Genomic DNA, 26,317 nt, shown 5'->3' on the forward strand with positions numbered 1-26,317 from the left:
AGAAGGGGCGGGGCCACAATGACGATCGCACGGTCATGCCCCGCCCCCATGCAGAGTCAGTGCCCGGCCACGGAAGGAGGGAACTATGGCCCCAATGCAGCAGTTGTTGCTCAGTAAGATCTACTTGTTGATGAAAACACACTGATACATCATTGTACCACATAACAAATGCAGGGAAATGGCACTGATGATCCCATTTGAATATACAGTATATACTGTATATATCTTATTTCTTTTTTTTCCAGGTATAGAACAGCTACATAATGGGGGTAAGATACAATCAGGGAGATGCCTAGGCTCTTCAGGGAGACAAGGAGATTGCTACTATTTCAGGGAGTCCCCCTGACAATGAGGGAGAGTTGGCAAGTACAATATATATGATCATTTGCACAGCAGCCCTTTCCTTGGTGCAAGGGTTCTGTCTGAAATCAGATGAATTACTGTGTATGAATAACCCAGCATAGCCCACAAATCCATCTACACCCTTCTAGGCACCCTCACTAAGCTTGGGGTATGTGCCAGTGCCCTGTTACCACCCAGTTATGCCCCTTAAACTGAAAGCGGAGATGTGACTGAGCTGGGTATGACTGCCTGCCCCATAGATGTGTGTGCAGTGCAAAAGTATGCAAGATCCATCTGTGAAATAGATTTGCTTTCACCTTAGCATCAGCCCCATTGTGCTTAGGGACCTATTCATCAACACTAAATTAACGTTTTTAAGGACATTTTCCTTAAATAATGTTATTTTAGTATTCATGAAGCCACTTAGCACAAGAGATATCACTGATATCTCCTTGCTAAGTCCCCCTGCGTTAATTTCCACACTCCCCATACATTAGTACATTAGTATGGGGATGTGGAAATTATGGTATTCATCAAATTCCGAAAATTATGAATTTTCGGAATTTGATGGAGTTACTATCCGCCACTGTGAGGTGGCGAATAGCAGGTGATACTTACCTGCTTCCAGCTGTGCAGGTCCCCCCGCGTCTTCCTGCGTCTGGTGCGTCCTCTGGCTCCGGAGGCTGGTCGGACACTGTGTTCTCCCAGCAGAACACAATAAAGATTAGAAAAAAAAAAAAACTTTTTTTTTTTCTAATCTGTACTGTGGTCTGCTGGGAGACCATGTGACAGACCAGCAGGACGGAGCCGGAGGCTGCTGCGCGGACAGGTAAGTGCTGAAGGGGGGAAGGGGGTGAGCGGGGGGGCAGGAGAGCGGAGGGGGGGGACACAAACTTACCGCATGTGTAGGCAGTACTGCGCATGTGCTGGGTTAACGAATTTAAAAGCGCATGCGCAGTACTGATTCCAGCTGCGGTAAGTTACTGTAAACAGGGATAACTATCTATTTCCTGAAAAGCTGTCATCACAAAAATGACAGCTTTTCGGAATAGATAGTTATGGAGAGGAGGAATGATGAATTCCTCTGGTAATTAGGTAGAACTCCATGTGAGTTCTAAACCTAATTACCTCCAGGGAAAGTTTAGTAATGATGAATAGGCCCCTTAGTCATGATTGCCAATTGTTTGGCTGCCATCAGTTTATGTTAAATATGTAAATTTTTTATATGTTTATATTAGTGATGAGCGGGGTCGGATTCTGAGGAATCCGAACCGCTCCGAACAGGTGGAATCCGAGTCCACCCGAACTCGGATTCCACCTCGAGGCTGAACGTCGCCCGTCCGGCGTCGGATTCTCGCGAGACCTCGCGAGAGCCGGGTGACGTTCGGCCTCTATAAAAGGCGTGGCGCCCGGGTGTCGGCGCCATTTCGCGTGACTGTATCCAGACTAGGGGTGAGCGGGTTCGGATTTCTGAAATCCGAACCCCCCCGAGCCCCCCCGATCCGAGTCCGATCCGAGTCGGGCTCGACTTTTCCCGCCTGACTCGGATCTGAAATCGAGGCAAAACGTCATCATCCCGCCTTCCGAGTCTCGCGGGTTTTGGATCCTATATAACGTACCCGCGTCGGTACCATTTTCTCACTCGGCTGTGGACAGTGAAGAGGGAGGGTGGGAGTTAGGGCTGTGTAGTGTAGTGTAGTGTAGTGCTGCTGTTGTCCACTACTTCAAAGTCCATAGGGGCTGGCTGTGTTGTGCTGTGCTGCTGTTGTTAATAGGGGCTGTGTCCACTACTTCAAAGTCCATAGGGGCTGGCTGGACTGTGTTGTGCAGTCAGTTCTCCATAGGGGCTGTGTCCACTCCAAAGTCCTGTGCAGTGTCCCAGTCCTAAAGGGGTGCTGTAGTGTTGTCCAGGGGGTGCACTGTCCATCAGGGGTGCTCCCCCCAAGTGCTAAAAAAATAATATATTTTCTGTGTTTGTGAATTGTGTGCGCAGTAGCCGCACGTGCATCAACAAAGTAGTGACAAGCGTGCGCCTGTGTCATAAGTAAAGGGCCGGCTGGCTTGACCGTTAAAGGGTGCTGTAACCCCCAAAGTACACTCCAGTCCAAACCAAAAAAATAATTATTTTCTGTGTTTGTGAATTGTGTGCGCAGTAGCCGCACGTGCATCAACAAAGTAGTGCCAAGCGTGCGCCTGTGTCATAAGTAAAGGGCCGGCTGGCTTGACCGTTAAGGGTGCTGTAACCCCCGAAATTACACTCCAGTCCAAACCAAAAAAAAAATTATTTTCTGTGTTTGTGAATTGTGTGCGCAGTAGCCGCAAGTGCATCAACAAAGTAGTGCCAAGCGTGCGCCTGTGTCATAAGTAAAGGGCCGGCTGGCTTGACCGTTAAAGGGTGCTGTAACCCCCAAAGTACACTCCAGTCCAAACCAAAAAAAAAATATTTTCTGTGTTTGTGAATTGTGTGCGCAGTAGCCGCACGTGCATCAACAAAGTAGTGCCAAGCGTGCGCCTGTGTCATAAGTAAAGGGCCGGCTGGCTTGACCGTTAAAGGGTGCTGTAAACCCCGAAAGTACACTCCAGTCCAAACCAAAAAAAAAATTATTTTCTGTGTTTGTGAATTGTGTGCGCTGTAGCCGCACGTGCATCAACAAAGTAGTTCCAAGCGTGCGCCTGTGTCATAAGTAAAGGGCCGGCTGGCTTGACCGTTAAAGGGTGCTGTAACCCCCAAAGTACACTCCAGTCCAAACCAAAAAAAAAATTATTTTCTGTGTTTGTGAATTGTGTGCGCAGTAGCCGCACGTGCATCAACAAAGTAGTGCCAAGCGTGCGCCTGAGTCATAAGTAAAGGGCCGGCTGGCTTGACCGTTAAAGGGTGCTGTAACCCCCAAAGTACACTCCAGTCCAAACCAAAAAAAAATATATTTTCTGTGTTTGTGAATTGTGTGCGCAGTAGCCGCACGTGCATCAACAAAGTAGTGACAAGCGTGCGCCTGTGTCATAAGTAAAGGGCCGGCTGGCTTGACCGTTAAAGGGTGCTGTAACCCCCGAAAGTACACTCCAGTCCAAACCAAAAAAAAATTATTTTCTGTGTTTGTGAATTGTGTGCGCAGTAGCCGCATGTGCATCAACAAAGTAGTGCCAAGCGTGCGCCTGTGTCATAAGTAAAGGGCCGGCTGGCTTGACCGTTAAGGGTGCTGTAACCCCTGAAAGTACACTCCAGTCCAAACCAAAAAAAAAATTATTTTCTGTGTTTAGCCGCACGTATATATCAAATTGATATAACATAAATGGAGGACCAAACTTTCTCCGATAAAAATAAAATAGAGAAAGATCAAGAACCACTTCCTCCTAGTGCTGAAGCTGCTGCCACAGCGTGCGCCTGTGTCATAAGTAAAGGGCCGGCTGGCTTGACCGTTAAAGGGTGCTGTAACCCCCGAAAGTACACTCCAGTCCACACCAAAAAAAAAATTATTTTCTGTGTTTGTGAATTGTGTGCGCAGTAGCTGCACGTGCATCAACAAAGTAGTGCCAAGCGTGCGCCTGTGTCATAAGTAAAGGGCCGGCTGGCTTGACCGTTAAAGGGTGCTGTAACCCCCAAAGTACACTCCAGTCCAAACCAAAAAAAAAATTATTTTCTGTGTTTGTGAATTGTGTGCGCAGTAGCCGCACGTGCATCAACAAAGTAGTGCCAAGCGTGCGCCTGAGTCATAAGTAAAGGGCCGGCTGGCTTGACCGTTAAAGGGTGCTGTAACCCCCAAAGTACACTCCAGTCCAAACCAAAAAAAAAAATATTTTCTGTGTTTGTGAATTGTGTGCGCAGTAGCCGCACGTGCATCAACAAAGTAGTGCCAAGCGTGCGCCTGTGTCATAAGTAAAGGGCCGGCTGGCTTGACCGTTAAGGGTGCTGTAACCCCTGAAAGTACACTCCAGTCCAAACCAAAAAAAAAATTATTTTCTGTGTTTAGCCGCACGTATATATCAAATTGATATAACATAAATGGAGGACCAAACTTTCTCCGATAAAAATAAAATAGAGAAAGATCAAGAACCACTTCCTCCTAGTGCTGAAGCTGCTGCCACAGCGTGCGCCTGTGTCATAAGTAAAGGGCCGGCTGGCTTGACCGTTAAAGGGTGCTGTAACCCCCGAAAGTACACTCCAGTCCACACCAAAAAAAAAATTATTTTCTGTGTTTGTGAATTGTGTGTGCAGTAGCCGCACGTGCATCAACAAAGTAGTGCCAAGCGTGCGCCTGTGTCATAAGTAAAGGGCCGGCTGGCTTGACCGTTAAAGGGTGCTGTAACCCCCGAAAGTACACTCCAGTCCAAACCAAAAAAAAAATAATTTTCTGTGTTTGTGAATTGTGTGCGCTGTAGCCGCACGTGCATCAACAAAGTAGTGCCAAGCGTGCGCCTGTGTCATAAGTAAAGGGCCGGCTGGCTTGACCGTTAAAGGGTGCTGTAACCCCCAAAGTACACTCCAGTCCAAACCAAAAAAAAAATTATTTTCTGTGTTTGTGAATTGTGTGCGCAGTAGCCGCACGTGCATCAACAAAGTAGTGCCAAGCGTGCGCCTGAGTCATAAGTAAAGGGCCGGCTGGCTTGACCGTTAAAGGGTGCTGTAACCCCCAAAGTACACTCCAGTCCAAACCAAAAAAAAAAATATTTTCTGTGTTTGTGAATTGTGTGCGCAGTAGCCGCACGTGCATCAACAAAGTAGTGCCAAGCGTGCGCCTGTGTCATAAGTAAAGGGCCGGCTGGCTTGACCGTTAAAGGGTGCTGTAACCCCCGAAAGTACACTCCAGTCCAAACCAAAAAAAAAATTATTTTCTGTGTTTGTGAATTGTGTGCGCAGTAGCCGCATGTGCATCAACAAAGTAGTGCCAAGCGTGCGCCTGTGTCATAAGTAAAGGGCCGGCTGGCTTGACCGTTAAGGGTGCTGTAACCCCTGAAAGTACACTCCAGTCCAAACCAAAAAAAAAATTATTTTCTGTGTTTAGCCGCACGTATATATCAAATTGATATAACATAAATGGAGGACCAAACTTTCTCCGATAAAAATAAAATAGAGAAAGATCAAGAACCACTTCCTCCTAGTGCTGAAGCTGCTGCCACTAGTCATGACATAGACAATAACATGCCATCAACGTCGTCTGCCAAGGCCGATGCCCAATGTCATAGTAGAGGGCACATACAATCCCAAATGGCAAAGTTCAGGAAAATGACCTTGAAAAAGACATTTAAATCAGCTGAAGAGAAACGTAAACTTGCCAATATGCCATTTACGACACGGAGTGGCAAGGAACGGCTAAGGTCGATCCCTAGTATGTTCATGACTAGTGGTTCAGCTTCACATGACGATGGAAGCCCTCCTCCCACTAAAAAAATCAAAAGAGTTAAGCTGGCAAAAGCACAGCGAAGAACTGTGCTTTCTAAGAAGATATCACAAATCCCCAAGGAGAGTCCAAGTGTGGTGGTGGTTGCGATGCCTGACCTTCCCAGCACTGGACGGGAAGAGGTGGCTCTTTCCACCATTTGCACGCCCCCTGCAAGTGTTGAAAGGAGCACCCACAGTCCACTTGCTGATATGCAAATTGAAGATGTCACTGTTGAAGTACAACAGGATGAGGATACTGGTGTAGCTGGCGCTGAGGAGGAAGTTGGCGAGGAGGATTCTGATGGTGATGTGGTTTGTTTAAATCAGGCTCCGGGGGAGACAGTTGTTGTCCGTGGGATGAAAAAGCCCATCACGGTCATGCCTGGGCAGAAGACCAAACATTCCACCTCTTTGGTCTGGCAATATTTCTATCCAAATCCGGACAACAACTGTCTTGCCATATGTACCATATGTAAAGGTGAAATAAGTAGGGGTAGGGACGTCAACCACCTAGGAACATCCTCCCTTATACGGCACCTGCAGCGCGTTCATAAAAAGTTACTGTCAAGTTCAGAAACTTTGGCTAAGACCGTAAGCAGTCCAGGGACACCTAAATCCCGTTGTCCTGTTGTATCCAAGCGCCTGCAAACCACACCGTCAACTCCCTCCTCGTCAATTTCCTCCTTAGTCAGGATCGGAAGTAGTCCTGCAGGCCATGTCACTGGCATGACTGACTCTCCTATCCGGGATTCCTCCGGAGGATCCTGCATTGCTACGCCTACTGCTGCCGCTGCTGCTGGGAGTCGTTCATCATCCCAGAGAGGAAGTAGGAACAAAACTACTTTTACTAAACAATTGACCCTCCAACAGTCCTTAGCGAGGAGGATGAAGTACGACAGCAGTCATCCTGAAGCAAAACGTATAACTGAGGCCTTGACTGCTATGTTGGTGTTAGACGTGCGTCCGTTATCCGCCATTAGTGCAGTGGGATTTAGACAATTGATGGAGGTAGTGTGTCCCCGGTTCCAAATCCCGTCTAGATTCCACTTCACTAGGCAGGCGATACCGAGACTGTACAGAAACGTCAGAAAAAGTGTCCTCAGTGTCCTGAAAAATGCCGTTGTACACAATGTCCACTTAACCACGGACATGTGGACAAGTGGAACAGGGCAGACTAAGGACTATATGACTGTGACAGCCCACTGGGTAGATGTATCACCTTACGCAGCAACAGCAGCAGCGTCACCAGTAGCAGCATCTCAGAAACGCCAGCTCGTTACAAGGCAGGCTACGCTGTGTATCACCGGTTTCAGTAAGAGGCACACCGCCGACAACCTCTTAGAGAAACTGAGGGAAATCATCGCCCAGTGGCTTACCCCACTTAGACTCTCCTGGGGATTTGTGATATCTGACAACGCCACCAATATTGTGCGGGCATTACATCTGGGCAAATTCCAGCACGCCCCATGTTTTACTCACACAATAAACTTGGTGGTGCAGAATTTTCTGAAAAGCGACAGGGGCGTGCAGGAGACGCTTTGGGTGGCCCGAAAAATTTCTGCCCACTTTCGCCATTCAGCGACTGCGTGCCAAAGACTGGAGCGCCAGCAAACACTCTTGAACCTGCCCCGCCATCACCTGAAGCAAGAGGTTGTGACGCGGTGGAACTCAACCCTCTATATGCTTCAGAGGATGGAGGAGCAGCAAAAGGCCATACAAGCCTATACATCCACCTATGACATAGGCAAAGGAGGGGGTATGCACCTGACTCAAGCGCAGTGGAGAATGATTTCCGTGTTGTGCAAGGTTCTCCAGCCCTTCGAACTTGCCACACGTGAAGTCAGTTCAGACACTGCCAGCTTGAGTCAGGTCATTCCCCTCATCAGGCTTTTGCAGAAGCAGCTGGAGAAAGTGAAGGAGGAGCTAAGACGGAGCGATTCCGCTCGGCATGTGGGACTTGTGGATGAAGCCCTTCATTCGCTTTGCCAGGATTCCAGGGTGGTCAATCTGTTGAAATCAGACCACTACATTTTGGCCACCGTGCTCGATCCTAGGTTTAAAGCCTATGTGGTGTCTCTCTTTCCGGCCGACACAAGCCTGCAGAGGTGCAAAGACCTGCTGGTGAACACACTGTCAGCTGAAGCGGAACGTGACACGTCAACGGCTCCTTCTTCATTTTCTCCCGCAACTGGGGCTGCCAGGAAAAGACTTAGGTATCCTAAGCAACCCGCTGGCGGTGATGCAGGGCAGGCAGGACCAAGTTTGGACATCTGGTCCGGACTGAAGGACCTGGCAACAATTTCTGACATGTCTACTGTCACTGCATATGATACTGTCACCATTGACAGAATGGTGGAGGATTACATCGGTGACAGCATCCAAGTAGGCATGTCAGACAGTCCATACCTGTACTGGCAGGAAAAAGAGGCAATTTGGAGGCCCCTGTACAAACTGGCTCTATTTTACCTGAGTTGCCCCCCCTCCAGTGTGTACTCCGAAAGAGTGTTTAGTGCAGCCGGGAACCTTGTCAGCGAAAGGCGTAGGAGGTTGCTTCCACAGAATGTGGAGAAGATGATGTTCATCAAAATGAATTATCAGCTCTTCCAGGGAGACCAGCCTCCAGAAGGTACAGAGGGACCTGTGGTGGTGGATTCAAGTGGGGACGAGTTAATACTTTGTGAGGATGAGGATGTACACACTGAAGAGGGTGAGGAATCGGTGGATGAGGAGGATGAGGATGACATCTTGCCTCCGTAGAGCCAGTTTGTGCAGGGACACATTAATTGCCAGCTTGTTTTGTGGGGGCCCAAACGAACCAATCATTTCAGCCACAGTTGTGTGGCAGACCCTGGCACTGAAATGATTGATTTGTTAAAGTGTGCATGTCCTGTTTATACAACATAAGGGTGGGTGGGAGGGCCCAAGGACAATTCCATCTTGCACCTCTTTTTTTTCTTTGCATTATGTACAGTTTGGGGCCTAGTTTTTCTAACTGCCATCCTGTCTGCCACTGCAGTGTCACTCCTAGATGGGTCACGTGTTTGTGCCGCCCACTCGTGTCGCTTAGCATAGTCATCCAGCTACCTCGGTGCAACCTTTTGGACATAAAAACACTATTGTGAGGTGTTCAGAATAGACTGGAAATGAGTGGAAATTAAGGTTATTGAGGTTAATAATAGCATAGGAGCAGAAAAACCTACAAATTCTGTGATTTTAGCTGTTTTTATGCTTTTTTTCAAAAAAATACAGATCCAAAACACGGAAGGGTGGTTTTGGCAAAACCAATCCAGATCCAAAACACGAAGAAAGATCCAGATCCAAAACCAAAACACGAAAAGTGGCCGGTGCACACCCCTAATCCAGACGGAACAGTCACGCTTAGTTAGGTAGTGATAGAGAAGGGAAAAGCGAGACTAGAGTTAGATTAGTTAGAGAAAGTACTTCTGCTTCTTGCCCACTGTGTGCTCCGTGACTGGGCTTAGCCCACTGTGTGTTTATTATACAAGCTCCATGACTGGACTTAGCCAACTGTGTGCACTGTGTATTATACAAGCTCCGTGACTGGACTTAGCCCACTGAGTGTATTATACAAGCTCCGTGACTGGACTTAGCCCACTGAGTGTATTATTTATATTATACAAGCTCCGTGACTGGACTTAGCCCACTGAGTGTATTATACAAACTCCATGACTGGGCTTAGCCCACTGTGTGTATATTATACAAGCTCCGTGACTGGGCTTAGCCCACTGTGTGTATAATACAAGCTCTGTGACTGGACTTAGCCAACTGTGTGCACTGTGTATTATACAAACTCCGTGACTGGGCTTAGCCCACTGTGTGTATATTATACAAGCTCCGTGACTGGGCTTAGCCCACTGTGTGTATAATACAAGCTCTGTGAAAGGTCATAAGCCCAGTGAGTGCATACACACTCCGTGAAAGGGCATAGCCCACTGTGTCTATTATACAAGCTCTGTGAAAGGGCATAAGCCCACTGAGTGTATTATACAAGCTCCGTGACAGGGCATAAGCCCACTGTGTCTATTATACAATCTCCGTGACAGGGCATAAGCCCAGTGAGTGCATACAAGCTCCGTGACTGGGCTTAGCCCACTGTGTGTATATTATACAAGCTCAGTGACTGGGCTTAGCCCACTGTGTGTATAATAGAAGCTCTGTGAAAGGGCATAAGCCCAGTGAGTGCATACACGCTCCGTGAAAGGGCATAGCCCACTGTGTCTATTATACAAGCTCTGTGAAAGGGCATAAGCCCACTGAGTGTATTATACAAGCTCCGTGACAGGGCATAAGCCCAGTGAGTGCATACAAGCTCCGTGAAAGGGCACAGCCCACTGTGTCTATTATACAAGCTCCGTGAAAGGGCATAAGCCCACTGAGTGTATTATACAAGCTCCGTGACATGGCATAGCCCACTGAGTGTATACAAGCTCCGTGACAGGGCATAGCCCACTGTGTATATTATACAAGCTCCATGAAAGGGCATAAACCCACTGTGTGTATACAAGCTCCATGACTTTACTGGACATAAGCCCACTGTGTGTATACAAGCTTTGTGACTGCTTGGGCCTTAGCCCACTGTATACAAAGCTCTGTGACTCCATGGGCCTTAGCCATCTGTATACAAGCACTGTGACTTCTTGGGCATAAGCTCTCTGTGTATACAAGCTCTGTGACTGCATGGGCCTTAGCCCACTGTATAAAAGCTCTGTGACTCTTTGGGCTTTAGTCCTCTGTGTATACAAGCACCATGAGTCCTTGGGCAGTAGCCCTCTGTGTATAAATCAAAAGCACTGTGACTCCTTTGGGCACTAGCCCTCTATGTATAAAAGCACTGTGACTCTGCATGTCCTTTTTAATATACAACATAAGGGTGGGTGGGAGGGCCCAAGGACAATTCCATCTTGAACTACCTTTCATTTCTGCCACTGCTGTGTGGCAATGTTTCATAGATGTGCTTTAAACTGTGGTGTCTGTGCCACTGCGCTGCTGCTCTGACGCTTGGTAACCAGTCAGCTCACTGCAACCTTTGGCCAATAATGGTGAAAACTATAAGTTAAGCTGTGAGGTGGTCTAAATTGACTGTAAATGACTGGAAATTAATGTTATTGAGGTTAATAACACTCTAGGAAGAAAAAAAAGCCCGATTTATGTGATTTTTAGCCAATTTTTGTAAAAAATCCAAATCCAAATCCAGTCACCGCAGTATGGCAAATCCAAATCCAAAGCCGGATGATGAATTAGAACCAAATCCAAATCCGGCAAAAATGGTCCGGCGCACATCCCTAGTTTATATTATAGACAGTGACACAATATGCAGACTATCTGATAGTCGGATGAGCTTCATCAATGGACAGTTTACTGTATGAATATATTATTCTAAACTGATACACACTACACGATGTGTGTATGCGGCGACATTGTCATCGGCGGGCCCGGCAGGGGTGCCGGTATCAGCAAGTGTATACACACTTACCGATGCCGACCAGCGACGGACGACTGCGGGGGGGTGGAGCGGGGCCATGCTGCATTCAGCAGCATGGCATCAATCACGATAACCCCCAGATTGGGCTGCATGTACAGCCAACTGGGGTTATCGTAAATGACCAGAGGGAGCGCACATCTCTGGTCATTTTTAGCATACGCACTCGCCGATATATTGAACGATATTGTTATCGCTCAGCTTTAGAAGTGCTGGGAACTCAGGACACACAGGAGCAATAGTTTGTGTCGCTATGAAATGAGATTGCCAAAAGGATTACTGTACTATCTTTGAATAACTGCTTATAATTTATATGTTCTGTTTGTAAATGATAGAGGTAAGAATGTTATTGCCTTGAAGGTTGTTAGCGTGTAATGTTTACCCAAGATTTTAAAAATAACTTTGAATACTCGATTTACCCCATGAAGTCACCCAACTTTGTATGTGACACTATTTGAAGCTTTCACAATTGTAGATAATGAACAGCAGTGGCAAAGTAATTTGAACTAGCTCAGACATCACGGCTTCTTTCACAAACAAGGCCCCTGGTGTTTAATTATGTTGAATGTTGTTCCTAATTTAGTAACGGAGGTTGGTGGTAGAGGATGTGATTTAGTATTTCCTCAAGAAACTGTGTGTGAATTTTATACATGTATTGACAGTTCTAGAAGTATTCACAGAAGGAAAAAAGGTCTCCATTACTTTCAAAGAGCTTTGGATGGTGAAAAATAAGTTAAAGGGACTGTAACTACAAATGTATACTATACATAAATGTGTCTGGCCCAGGGGAATGTACGAGAGTGGTTAAAAAAATAAGGTAACAAGACCTCTCATTGCGTAAATTTATTCGACTTGCACATATATGTATAATCAATAGTATGGCCTTGGTATAGTTTATTTTTCCACATAATCCCCATATGTGTCTAAGCATTTGTTCCAATGGTACACCACGGCATCTGTCTTGGCATGAAAGAAATCAGTGTCAAGCGCCTGAAGCCAGACATGATGGCTTGCTGAACTTCACTGTCGTTTGCGACCTTCCACTCAGCTGCTTCTTCAATGGTCCAAAGAGATGGAAATCACTCAGTGCCAGATCAGGGCTGTAGGGAGGATGGTCCCGTGCCACCCAATGGAAGCGCTGTAACAACTCAAGTGTGCGGTTGGCTTGAACATCTGTCCTGCCGTTATCAAAGGCAGTGCACCAAACCCAAACCTGTTTCCGTGACATGACGTTATCACCGTACCCACAAGTTGGCAATACATTTCAGCTGCTGATGTGTCTAGACACAGTAATAGGATCACATTACGCACCACGATGTTTGACCATGTTTCCGCCAGCCCCGCAATCTTACAACTGATGTTGTAACAGTATGACTGATATGAGGCACAGTCTAATGGCCATGAGGGGAATCAGTGGTCTAACCGCTCTGGTCTGGCAGGAAACTAGAATTACATAGAGAACATTACCAACATTACACACGTGAAGGGTCTTGTTACCTTACTTATTGAACCATCCTCGTATATATATATATATATATATATATATATATATAAATGTGTCCTCACACACCAAGCCTCAATACGCCATGCCACACTGAATGGTGTAGCATGGCATCTTATTCACACCACAGATGCAGTGATAAACCACTCTATCTGTACCAGAGATGCCAGAACTGCACAGAAACTAGTTTTAAATTCAAAGTCGCAGATGAAGCACAAAAGAGTTTGGAGTGAAAATAAGCTGTTGCTGCTGTATCGTAGCACTTTATATACTGAGTCAGACTCATTCGTACACAGATGTATAAGTGTCTCATATCAAATTAATCAGTGCAGTCTTGATAAGTAGTTTTGATGCAATACATTGCGAATAAGACACACATTGGAGCAAAAAAGATGCTCAGCAGGGGATGTAGTTGATATACCAATGGCCGGGAAGCCGTCTGTCTAAATCCTGCCGTCTAGATCCCAACGCCGGAATCTCGACAGACAGCTTCCCGAACGAAGGTAAGCTGGCCCCTCTTAGCTTTTAGCCGCGGGGGGGGGGGGGGGAGGGTTAGGATTACGCATCCCCCAGGGATGGGAGGGGTTAGGCTGCAGGAAAGGGGGATTAGGGTTAGGCACCTCCGGGGAAGGTTAGGATTAGGGTGCGGGGTGGGGGGGGGTTAGGGTTAGGCACCTCTGGAGGGAGGGTTAGGGTTAAGCATTCCCTGAGGAGGTTAGTGTTAGGTACCACTGAGGGAGGGTTAAGGTGGGGAGAGGGGTAGGGTTACTGTACTTACCTGCCCATGTCAGTATCTCTTAGCATCAGGATTCTTGCATCGGTATTTCACTCGGCGGCTACTCAGTCGTCGGGATTTCATACCCAGCCCCTCAGTGCAAGCCGAGATGCACAAGACCTTGTGCGCAGAGAAGGGCTATTTGGCTTGACTGCGCCCATAGTGTATGAGGACACATCTGTAGATATAGTTTTATGCTCAGGGGCGCTGAGAGTGGTTGCGAGTTTCCACACCTTCTGCTTCTACAGAGGGAACCCAACATGGAGTGGTGAATCTCCCATTGTCTGCACATGCTTCCATTAGTACCAAGGGAAAGGGGATGGGGCAGCAAAAAAATAAAACTTGGACCTTTGGAAAGGGCTGACTCCTAGTGAAGATGAAAGTGGTAAAGGTGTGAAAAGATGGCGAGAGAGAGAAAAGAGCTGAGAAATAAGAATGGGGGAAAAGAGGGGTGCAGAGAAAACAGGAGAAAGAGAAAACAGTTGGTGAGAGGAAGATGGGGGAGAGACAGGGTAAAGAGAGATGGGGGAGTTGGACAGAAAGAGTGGAGAAGAGCATAGAGAGAGGTGAGGGGAGAAAACTGAGGAAGGAGAGAGAGGAAAACGTTATATGAGTGGGGGCCAAGAGAGACCCTGGGGCAGAGGTGGAGAGAAATGGGAAGAGGGAAGACGGAGGTAATATAAAGCCCACCCACATTTGGCACAACAGCTACGGTCACCCATGTAGATAACATTTCATGCTCGTAACCGATGAGTGATGGGTCCAAAATATTAGTATTTTATCATCTCTTAGAATTTACACATACAAAGAGGAAATAAAAAAATGAAGGACGGTGCTTTAGGCACATTATGTAATATATAACTATTATGCTCCATAAATTAGGCAGATTACATGACAGTGAGACTATGCTATAAGGTAGATTGAGATGAGTAGATGGGATAACTTCTATACCAGGGGTGGTTTGGATTTTATTGGTGACACAGTGTAAAATGTTGCTTTAAAGAAAGACTTGAAAAATTTAATTTGGAAAACTTGGTAAAATAGTTGGCAGCCAGAGAGCACTGTAATAGTTATTTCTAGGCTACAGACACATCTAGAGTTGGATGCATTTGCACCCAAAACATACACAAGAAAAAGCGTATTTACATACATACAGTATTATTCATTTCAAGATGTGTCCTGCTGTACAATGCTAGCATCTGTGTGTAAGTGCACATAAGTAGTGACAAGTGTTTCCATGTATGATCCCCGATAGTGCAGAGATGAGGTTTGACAGTGGTAGTATTGAATGCAAACATTGCATGTCCTACATAATATCTACTTGCATACAAATTCAAAACACAAATACAAATGAAAGTATATGTAATACATCTGTTGCAAATAAGACTGACACAACCTCATATAATATAGATGCAACTTATGTTTTAAGTACTATCAGCTGGAGGGGTCCATATTCAATCAGTTAATCAGAAGCAGCTACATAGTGCTATCATCACTGCGTACTGTGCCAGCCTCCCAGTACCCACAATAGATACGCCTCCTAAAGTCTTATCTGGGGATGCCTCCTAAAGTTTTTTCTGGGGATGCCTCCTAAAGTCTTATCTGGGGATGCCTCCTAAAGTCTTATCTGGGGATGCCTCCTAAAGTCTTATCTGGGGATGCCTCCTAAAGTCTTATCTGGGGATGCCTCCTAAAGTCTTATCTGGGGATGCCTCCTAAAGTCTTATCTGGGGATGCCTCTACACCTAATCATGTTGCAAATTGCAATTACGAGAACATAGCCTCAGAGCCATAACTAGACTTTTTGGTGCCCTGGGCCATTTTTCAAATGGAGACAAGACACGTGCCCAAATAAGGGGCCTCATGGGGAAAATCTGACTTGTCCCGTACGATGATGATGGGGCACCTATCCCTTTGTACCACTATTATCCAGGTGTCACTGCCAAATACAGTATGAATGCCATGGCTGCAGTCAAGTGCGCCAAGAGGGGGAGCGGGTACTAATTACCTGAGCCCGGGCTTGCTGGAGGGGCCTAGGTCTGGCACCGCTCCCCCCCCCTTACATCACAGCAGCCCAGCACTGGGAGACTGCTCACGGCTGCTAAGAAGCAGCCACAGCAGTCTCCTATGCCTGTGGGGGGAGCGATCAAGCTGATCGCGCCCCCAACTGGTTATGCGCCGGGCTGAGGGGGCTCACTGCGTCCCCCGTCGCTAGCAGGCAGTGCCACTTTTCGGCACTGCAAATCTTTTTTTTTTTTTAATTTACCTAAGGGGGCGTGACCACGCCTCCCGTGATAAGGCCACGCCCCCATTTACCAGGGCGGGCCAGACTGTAGTGATGATACACAATAATTATGCAGTATAACTTACCAGCTCTATATGTAGGAAAGCGCTGGTGAAGCTGCACCTGCAGCAAGATTTGTCCATCAGAACAACCGTGCACAAGCCTGGAGCCGGCAGTGTAGACAACCGGCTGAAGTTATAGAAAGAGCAATGCTTATAGTGTATATGCATTAAATATCAGCAGCTGATTCGAGTTCTGGGTATAACTGTATTTTAAAATGTGTGCATTAAATAAAGGATGATATGAAGGGGTTCTGGGAGGTGGTCACACGGAGAGGGAGTCAGTTAGGAGGAGGGGCAGCCAGGAGATGCCGAGGATCAAAGAAGGGGAAACTACAAGTGAGAATGACTATAAACAGAAATTTGACAGGCATGGCTGAACAGCGCCCCCTGTCCTCCAGACCAGGTATGGGTACGGGATGCAGGCGTTCGGGATCCCGATTTTCAAAATCCCGACAGGGTTAGCATAGCGACACTTGACAGTCGGTATCCTGACCCTCCCCCTCTCCCTACCCTAACCTTCCGTTCCCAGTGCCTAAACCTAAACACCCCCTTAGTTCCTAAACCTAACCTCACCCTCCCTGCACCCTAAACCTAACTCTTCCCCTCACCCTGCTACTTACCTTCAGGATTCAGCGTTGTCATTTTGACCGTCGGAACCCCATCTGCCGGGATATTGAACTTATCCCATCTCACCATCCTAGTTACGGCCCTGGCAGAGAGTATCAATGTAGGACAACATGTAGAGCTGCCTGCATGCAATGTGAGATCACAATGCATGCAGGCAGGAGCTAGAGGTGGCTGTAGCTAGATCAACTCTGGGCCCAGATACCTTGCAGCAGCACTCTGGTGAGAATAGAAAAAACAGGGATCAGGAGATGACAGTGTAACTCGGTGCAGGTAGAGGACCAGGCCCAAGATGCAGCCTAGGTCCCGTAGCAGCCCAAATTTTACTGTAGCTATGCTTTTGCCTGTTTGTGGCAGCTGGTCTGCCACCGATTGCAAGAGTTTGGGCCTGATTCAGCAAGGGTCGCAAGTGCAAAACGCATGCACCCAGATGATTGTTGCGTTCTGCGCCTGCGTATGCATCGCAGTGCGTGTGCGCTAAACAGCCACTGCGATCGGAACTGCATTGACTATGCATACCCATCGCAGAGTGATTGACAGGAAGTACTGTTTGGGGGTGGTGTCGGGAGGGTGGTCGAAGAAACGCAGGCATGCCAGTGCGTTTCAACACTGTTACAGGGGCATGCATAATTAAGCCCTTGTGATGGCATATGCAGCCTGAGCTCTAGATACAGACAGGAAGTTTGGCAGTTTGTGAGTGAGGTCAGACCTGCCTTAATTGTGTGTGAGGCTCTGATGGTACTCGATGGCCCTGATGTTTTCATAGACTTGCAAGGTATTACGGATGTAAGCAAAGGGAACTGGGCGTCTTTATGTGGTGTTGCGGCAGTATTGCGATTGCAGTCATTTGCATAATTCTGCAGCAGATCTGTTCAGTAGATTGTTTAAGGAGATGCAGATCTAAAATCTGCTGCAAAATTGGGCAGGTGTGGAGGTGTATATTTTGGGTTTTAATCTGCATCCAGGTCATACATGCCTACCCTACCCGCCTGTGGCTGTCAGGCTGTCCCTCCGGTCTCCTTGGCGAGATCTTCCTCTTTACGGACGTCCCTCTGGTCAGCAGCAGTGTTAAATCCTTTGCGACGGTGACTCCTTCCCTCGGTCCTGGCAGCAGGCTCCTTAGTGGAAGTCGTCTCATCCGCGGGCACTCCTCTGAGCAGCCGGCAGCCAACGGGTTCTTCCTCTGGGTCCTTCTGCTCTCCCAGCAGTTCCCGGCAGCGGCAGATCAGTCCCTACTCCCTATCTATTCATGTAAATGTGTGTGTATGGAGAGGATCTATTAATGTGTATGTGTAGTGAGAGCTATTAATATGTGTGTATATGTGTTTGTGTATCTATTAATGTGGATGTGTGTGTATACAGTATCTATTCATGTAAATGTGAATGTGGGAGAATCTATTAATGTGGATGTGTGTGTGTGGGAGAATCTATTAATGTGAATGTGTGTGTGGAATCTATTAATGTGAATGTGTGTGTGGAAGGCATCTAGTAATGTGAATGTGTGTGTGGAAGGCATCTAGTAATGTGAATGTGGGAGAATCTAGTAATGTGAATGTGTGTGTGGAAGGCATCTAGTAATGTGAATGTGGGAGAATCTAGTAATGTGAATGTGTGTGTGGAGAGGATCTATTAATGTGAATGTGGGGGGAATCTATTAATGTGAATGTGGATGTGTGTGGGAGAATCTATTAATGTGAATGTGTGTGTATGGGAGAATCTATTAATGTGAATGTGGGGGGAATCTATTAATGTGAATGTGGGGGGAATATATTAATGTGAATGTGGGGGGAATCTATTAATGTGAATGTGTGTGTGGAAGGCATCTAGTAATGTGAAAGTGTGTGTCGAGAGGATCTATTAATGTGAATGTGGGAGAATCTATTAATGTGAATGTGTGTGTGGAGAGGATCTATTAATGTGAATGTGGGAGAATCTATTAATGTGAATGTGTGTGTGGAGAGGATCTATTAATGTGAATGTGAGGGGAATCTATTAATGTGAATGTGTGTGTGGAGAGGATCTATTAATGTGAATGTGGGAGAATCTATTCATGTGAATGTGGGGGAATCTATTAATGTGAATGTGTGTGTGGAGAGGATCTATTAAAGTGAATGTGTGTGTGGAGAGGATCTATTAATGTGAATGTGGGGGAATCTATTAATGTGAATGTGTGTGTGGAGAGGATCTATTAATGTGAATGTGGGGGAATCTATTAATGTGAATGTGTGTGTGGAGAGGATCTATTAATGTGAATGTGGGAGAATCTATTAATGTGAATGTGTGTGTGGAGAGGATCTATTAATGTGAATGTGGGGGGAATCTATTAATGTGAATGTGTTGTGTGGAGAGGATCTATTCATGTGAATGTGTGTGTGGAGAGGATCTATTAATGTGAATGTGGGGGAATCTATTAATGTGAATGTGTGTGTGGAGAGGATCTATTAATGTGAATGTGGGGGAATCTATTAATGTGAATGTGTGTGTGGAGAGGATCTATTAATGTGAATGTGGGAGAATCTATTAATGTGAATGTGTGTGTGGAGAGGATCTATTAATGTGAATGTGGGGGGAATCTATTAATGTGAATGTGTGTGTGGAGAGGATCTATTAATGTGAATGTGGGAGGATCTATTAATGTGAATGTGGGAGAATCTATTCTTGTGAATGTGTGTGTGGAGAGGATCTATTAATGTGAATGTGGGAGAATCTATTAATGTGAATGTGTGTGTGGAGAGGATCTATTAATGTGAATGTGAGGGGAATCTATTAATGTGAATGTGTGTGTGGAGAGGATCTATTAATGTGAATGTGGGAGAATCTATTCATGTGAATGTGTGTGTGGAGAGGATCTATTAATGTGAATGTGTGTGTGGAGAGGATCTATTAATGTGAGTGTGGGAGAATCTATTAATGTGAATGTGTGTGTGGAGAGGATCTATTAATGTGAATGTGGGGGAATCTATTAATGTGAATGTGTGTGTGGAGAGGATCTATTAATGTGAATGTGGGAGAATCTATTAATGTGAATGTGTGTGTGGAGAGGATCTATTAATGTGAATGTGGGGGAATCTATTAATGTGAATGTGTGTGTGGAGAGGATCTATTAATGTGAATGTGGGAGAATCTATTAATGTGAATGTGTGTGTGGAGAGGATCTATTAATGTGAATGTGGGGGGAATCTATTAATGTGAATGTGTGTGTGGAGAGGATCTATTAATGTGAATGTGGGAGGATCTATTAATGTGAATGTGGGAGAATCTATTCTTGTGAATGTGTGTGTGGAGAGGATCTATTAATGTGAATGTGGGAGAATCTATTAATGTGAATGTGTGTGTGGAGAGGATCTATTAATGTGAATGTGAGGGGAATCTATTAATGTGAATGTGTGTGTGGAGAGGATCTATTAATGTGAATGTGGGAGAATCTATTCATGTGAATGTGTGTGTGGAGAGGATCTATTAATGTGAATGTGTGTGTGGAGAGGATCTATTAATGTGAGTGTGGGAGAATCTATTAATGTGAATGTGTGTGTGGAGAGGATCTATTAATGTGAATGTGGGGGAATCTATTAATGTGAATGTGTGTGTGGAGAGGATCTATTAATGTGAATGTGGGAGAATCTATTAATGTGAATGTGTGTGTGGAGAGGATCTATTAATGTGAATGTGGGGGGAATCTATTAATGTGAATGTGTTGTGTGGAGAGGATCTATTAATGTGAATGTGGGGGAATCTATTAATGTGAATGTGGGGGAATCTATTAATGTGAATGTGGGGGAATCTATTAATGTGAATATGTTGTGTGGAGAGGATCTATTAATGTGAATGTGGGAGAATCTATTAATGTGAATGTGTGTGTGGAGAGGATCTATTAATGTGAATGTGGGGGGAATCTATTAATGTGAATGTGTGTGTGGAGAGGATCTATTAATGTGAATGTGGGAGGATCTATTAATGTGAATGTGGGAGAATCTATTCATGTGAATGTGTTGTGTGGAGAGGATCTATTAATGTGAATGTGTGTGTGGAGAGGATCTATTAATGTGAATGTGGGGGAATCTATTAATGTGAATGTGGGGGAATCTATTAATGTGAATGTGTGTGTGGAGAGGATCTATTAATGTGAATGTGGGAGAATCTATTAATGTGAATGTGTGTGGAGAGGATCTATTAATGTGAATGTGGGGGGAATCTATTAATGTGAATGTGGGAGAATCTATTAATGTGAATGTGTTGTGTGGAGAGGATCTATTAATGTGAATGTGGGAGAATCTATTAAAGTGAATGTGTGTGTGGAGAGGATCTATTAATGTGGATGTGGGGGGAATCTATTAATGTGAATGTGGGGGGAATCTATTAATGTGAATGTGGGGGGAATCTATTAATGTGAATGTGTGTGTGGAAGGCATCTAGTAATGTGAATGTTACAGGGGGAGATTGAGTATTAACAGGGCCGGATTAAGGTCTGTGGGGGCCCCTGGGCAACAAACTTGTGGGGGCCCCAATCAATAAAATCAAAGTAAATATATGGGCAATATTATAGAAAAAAAAGTATAATGTAACAACCAGCATTATATAAGAAATGTAGCAATGTGGCCGGGTGCCAGCACTATAACTTACATAAACTCCCAAAGGTGCAGCACTCCAGGCGCTTTGAAAGAATCACAATACCGGCATCTAAAATCAAGCAACGTTTCAGTGCATACTTCTTAGCATGATAGCCTGATGACAGTGCTAATAAATATGCACTGAAACGTTGCTTGATTTTAGATGCCGGTATTGTGATTCTTTCAAAGCACCTGGAGTGCTGCACCTTTGGGAGTGTGTGTGTGTATATATATATATATATATATATATATACATTCCAAAAGGTCCGGCACTCAAAATAATATTGTTACTTAGCTTTTTGCCCCCACTGAAAAGGTGAGATATACGGATAGTAAGTGTGGCACTCCACGCAATGAACACACAGGAAACGGCTTGTAGAAAACGGTTAACGTTTCAATGCATCAGCATTTTCGTCAGAACAAAGTGACAATACAAAAAACATACCTTATATGTATAAACATAATCACCCAGTGATATTCAACATGCTTGCTAAGGCGCGACTACAAGCCAGAGCTCCGGCATCTCCCTGCTGACGTCATCACGTCGCTCCATCAGTGACACAATCCCGTAACCATGGCAACACATAGCTATAACGGCACATTTAAAGAATGTGCTAGGTCCAGCACCGGGCAGGGGGCAGAGAGATGTGTCTGTGTAGTGGTGAAGGGGGAACAGTGTGCTTGTGCAGGGGCGGAGGGGGGAGAGATGTTTGTGTGGTGGTAGGGGAGGGATTTGTCTGTGGTGTTGGGGGGGTATGTGTCTGTAGTGGTAGAAGGTGTACAGTGTGCCTCTGGGGTCTATTTACTAAGCAGTGTTAGGAGACAGAGTGAAAAGTGATAAGAAAGTGATAAGGTGCCAGCCAATCAGCTCCCAACTGTCATCTCACAGGCTGTTTGAAAAATGACGGTTGGGAGCTGATTGGCTGGCACCTTATCACTTTCTTAGCACTTTTCACTCTGTCTCTTAACACTGCTTAGTAAATAGACCCATCTATGTGGAGTGTGGGGAAGGGATGTTTATGTGTAGTAGTAGTGTTCACTCTAGGCACCTGATGCCGGACCTAGAGCAAGGGCACTTCCACCGAAAAGGGTGTGTGGCCAATGAAAAGGGGCGTGTCTTTATTACGCTTCCCCTTTTCGACACTCCTGGGGGCGTGCCCGGCACTTACGGACATGCCAGACTGCCCCCAAGTGCCGCGGTCACTGTGAATGGATGCCAGGTGCATGCACCTGCGGTGACCTCTGATCTGCCGTTTCCCCACCCGTGGGACACTGCGGCCCATGGGTGGAGGACAGAACCCGCAGGCTGTTTCAGCGGGGTGCCGCGCTAGAGGGCAGGATGCTTTCTGCCCTTCAGAAATAGGACGGGAGCGGCGCCCCCGCTGAAAAAGCCTAGTGGAATGCTACGTAGTATTAGGGTGGATATAATATGTCTAGGGAGAGGAAAGAATAATGTGTGTGCATGATGGGGCGTATAATGTGTGTATGTGGGATGTATAATCTATGGGTGGAAGGGAGGTGTATAATTTGTGTATGAGGGTGTATAGTCTTTGAACAGAAAGGAGGTGTATAATGTGTGTATGGGTGGGTGGAGGAGGTGTGTATGGGTTGGGGAGGGGGTATATTAGGTGTGTATGGGTGGGGAGAGGATGTATATAATGTGTGTATGTGTGGGGGGGAGGGGCATGTAATGTGTGTATGGCTGGGGGGAATAATGTGTGTATGGGTGGGGGGATGGGGGTATAATGTGTGTATAGGTGGGGGGAGGGTGGAATAATGTGTGTATGGGTGGGAGGAGGGGGGAATAATGTGTGTATGGGTGGGGGGAGTGGGGTATAATGTGTGTATGGGTGGGGGGAGTGGGGAATAATGTGTGTATGGGTGAGGGAGGGGGGTATAATGGTTGCTGGGGATGTTGGGATCAGTGTACTCTGTCATCAGGTTCTCACTGTTCCTCCCACCCGAGTATAGACTGGGGACCATGGAGCCTGGGTACCGGCACTGTCATTCCCCTCCCCTCCCCTCTCTCACCTCAGCGGGTTCTCCTGCTCTGGCAGCGCCCAGCTCCGCCCGCAACTGGCACTCTGCGGTCCCTTCTTTCCCAGCACCGTGTGCTCCAGGCTGGGGAATGCATTCCTCAGCTTCACCGCCCCACTCTGCTGCTGCAGGCACGGGGAGAAGGGCCGCACCATGGACGCCCGCTTGGTGGCATCCCCCAGGGAGACAAGCGCCGCCTTGGCTCCAGCGCCTCCGCTGGCTCAGCCGTGGCAGGACCTCAGAGGGCTTCTTGAAGCTCGGGGAGTAGCCAGGGAGCAGTGCGGAAAAGGCAGCAGCTGCAGCTTCCTGCCGCCCTCAACAACCCCGTCCCCCCGCACGGGAAACCCTGCTCCATCCATGAGTCAGAGCTCAGAGTTCATCAGCAGCGCACTTCACCATGCCCGGCGGCACTTCTGCTGACTTCACGCAATATGGCGGAACTGGGCTAATGGGTGGTCCTGTGCACCCCCGGACCACCCCCCAGTTTCGCCTATGCTCAGCAGACTCACTACAGTGACTCACTGTAGTGAGTCTGCTGAGTACTCGGCAGCCGCTGTAAGAGAACAGCTGAGCTGCCAGGGGACAGCAGCGGGGAAATGTTAGAATAAGCGGCCGGGAATCGGGAATAGTGTCCCTTAATCCGGCCCTGAGTATTAATGTCAATGTGGCAGGGCAGAGATATATTAATGTCAGTGGGGTATCTAGGGTGTCAGCTTATAGGAATATATATACACCCAAATGTGGAGTCAGACACGCCCTTTGGGTGGAGCAGACCAAACCCCCAAAATGGTGCAGCACATTCTACAGCCATCTGCAATTTCCCTCAAAGTTCTTTTCAAAAGTAGGAAAGTATGATCCAGGTCCCAGTCTGGTCTGTAGTCGGATCCCCAGTGGATTGGACAAGTGTGTACCCATCTTAAGTCATGCAGTGTCATACCAGATAAATCATGTGCTTTAATCATTGTTTTGAATTTAAAATGGAGAGAAGTGTCTGAAGGGGCAAGGATGACGGGCCAAAATTTGTTATATAGGGGCTATATAAGGGTCTATTCATCATCCTGTTCAGTGATCCCATGCTGCAGGGGCTGCGCGGGATCACTGCACAGTGGACCCGGCAGCGACGACCCAGCAGCGGGAGGTGGAGGGGACAGTTGGAGGGGTGGACAATATCACATCACAGAGAACTTGGCAGCGGGGAGTGGATGGTGGCAGCGCAGGGGGAGGAGAGATACCTGCAGGGTGCAGGGAACAGTGGGAAGACAATGCCAGAAGAGAGCGGGGATAGCACAGTTCAATCGGGAAAAGTATCACTTTTCCGAAAAGGTGTCTTCGCGGATATAGCATCTTTTCGGAAGTGATACTTTAGTGATGCAAGGATGATGAATTAGACTAAACTTAACAATTAGCTCGTGGCGAGTTCAAAACTAAAGTATCACACATGAAATGTTTATCATGAAGAATAGACCCCATAGTCCTTACCTGAAGATTTTATTCAAGTTCTTTTTCTGAAGATGTTGCTGTTCAGGACCTTGTTGGAAGATGTAATCCAAAGTCCATATCAGTAGTTGTTATCCTAAGTCGCTTAAATAAAGCAGGAACTACTCAGAGAGGATCACTGTACAACAAAATGTAACCACAAAATGGCTGCCAGTAGCTGTGCATCCTTTATATAGGGCTGTGACCTGCATTGTGACATCACAATGCATGCAGGCAGCAGCTAGAGATGGCTGTAGCTTAGATCAGCTCTGGGCCCAGATGCCCTGCAGCAGCACTCTGGTGCGAATAGAAAAGCCCAGGCTCAGGAAAGAGATGGCAGTGTAACTCGGTGCCAGGAGAGGGTCCATCCCCAGAGGCGGCCTGAGCCCTTTAGCATCCCAATTCTCTGCACCTGCTATAGCTACACTTTGCCTGTGAGTGGCAGCTGGTCTGCCACAGATTGGGGGAGACTGTGCGGTGACACAATTCTTTCAGTAGGTTATTTTAGGAGATGCAGATCTAAGATCTGATGTAAATTGGACAGGTGTGTAGGACTATATTGGGTGTTGAATCTGCATCCAGGTCTCCAGTAGGATTGTGTCAACAGTCTGGTCTGGAGTTGGATCACCGGAGGATTGGACAAGTGTGTACTCATCTTAAGTCATGCAGCTTCATATTAGATAAATCATTTGCTTTATCAATTGTTTCAAAATTAAATCTGCAGATAAAATAGAGGGAAGTGTCTGAAGGGGTACGGGTGACAGGCCAAAATGTATTATATAGCCCTTATCTAAAGATATTATTTTGATTTGTTTTCTGAAGGTGTCGCTGGAAGATGGAATCCAAATCTGTATCAGTAGTCGTTATCCAAAGTCGTTTAAATAAAGCAGGAACTACTCAGGGACTAGCCTTACTGCACTAAGGCTACGCATGACAGGGGCAGATTTAGGGGACGTAAAATGCAAAAAAACCCTCCAATATTATTATCAGTATTAGATTATTTATAAATTTTAATTTGTTGATTTCCAGCATAACATAATAAAATAATAAAATTAGCTATTAGCACCCACATTCTTGTTTTATTAATGTCGCTGGCGGTAATCAAACAAGTCTGTGTTCCCAGTCTCTGTCCCAAATTTCCCTGGAAGTTCAAAATATTACCACGATTGAGTAGAATGTGGACTTGTCACATATCCCGCTGCATCAGCAACCCAGCCAGAGGCATGCCTCTGATAACTGGGCAGACGCCTGCCAGGCCCTCATGCTGATTGGCCAGCCCCAAAGCTCTGGCTCAGGCTGATTAGTCCATTCAATTGCCAGTAATTACAAAATATTTCCACTGTACCATATCATGCACCATCTTGAGTTGAGCGTGGACTGGTAGGACATGTGCAGTCCTTAGATGGCGACCAGAAATCAGCTAGAGGAACACCAGGTACTGTTTCAGCAGTAGCTGGCATATCATTGAATAGGCCTCTAAGACTGCTTTGTGTGATACCATTGACACTAATATTATATATTACTATCTTTACCCCTATTATACATATGAACTATCTGGGTACTTTACGTCCCACTTCATTATACTAACTAAAGATATGTGTATGATACATCACCCAACTCTTATCTAGTATATTTATTCGTCTTGGTATTTGTTTTACTTGATAAATTAATACCCTCAAAGGGTGAGAATTCCCCTTTCCATTCCTCAATAGGTAGCACTCTATGCACGTAT

The 26,317-nt window shown here is 46.3% G+C and overlaps 1 protein-coding gene across 2 annotated transcripts in view; it reads left to right on the forward strand.

Annotated features, from left to right (window-relative positions):
- Positions 1-26,317, forward strand: part of GALNT13 (polypeptide N-acetylgalactosaminyltransferase 13) — a 531,019-nt gene that overhangs the window by 424,618 nt on the left and 80,084 nt on the right. The window lies entirely within an intron of this gene.

Source organism: Taudactylus pleione, unplaced genomic scaffold, assembly GCF_031769625.1.
Source record: "Taudactylus pleione unplaced genomic scaffold, aTauple2 ptg001137l, whole genome shotgun sequence".
Taxonomy (NCBI): domain Eukaryota; kingdom Metazoa; phylum Chordata; class Amphibia; order Anura; family Myobatrachidae; genus Taudactylus; species Taudactylus pleione.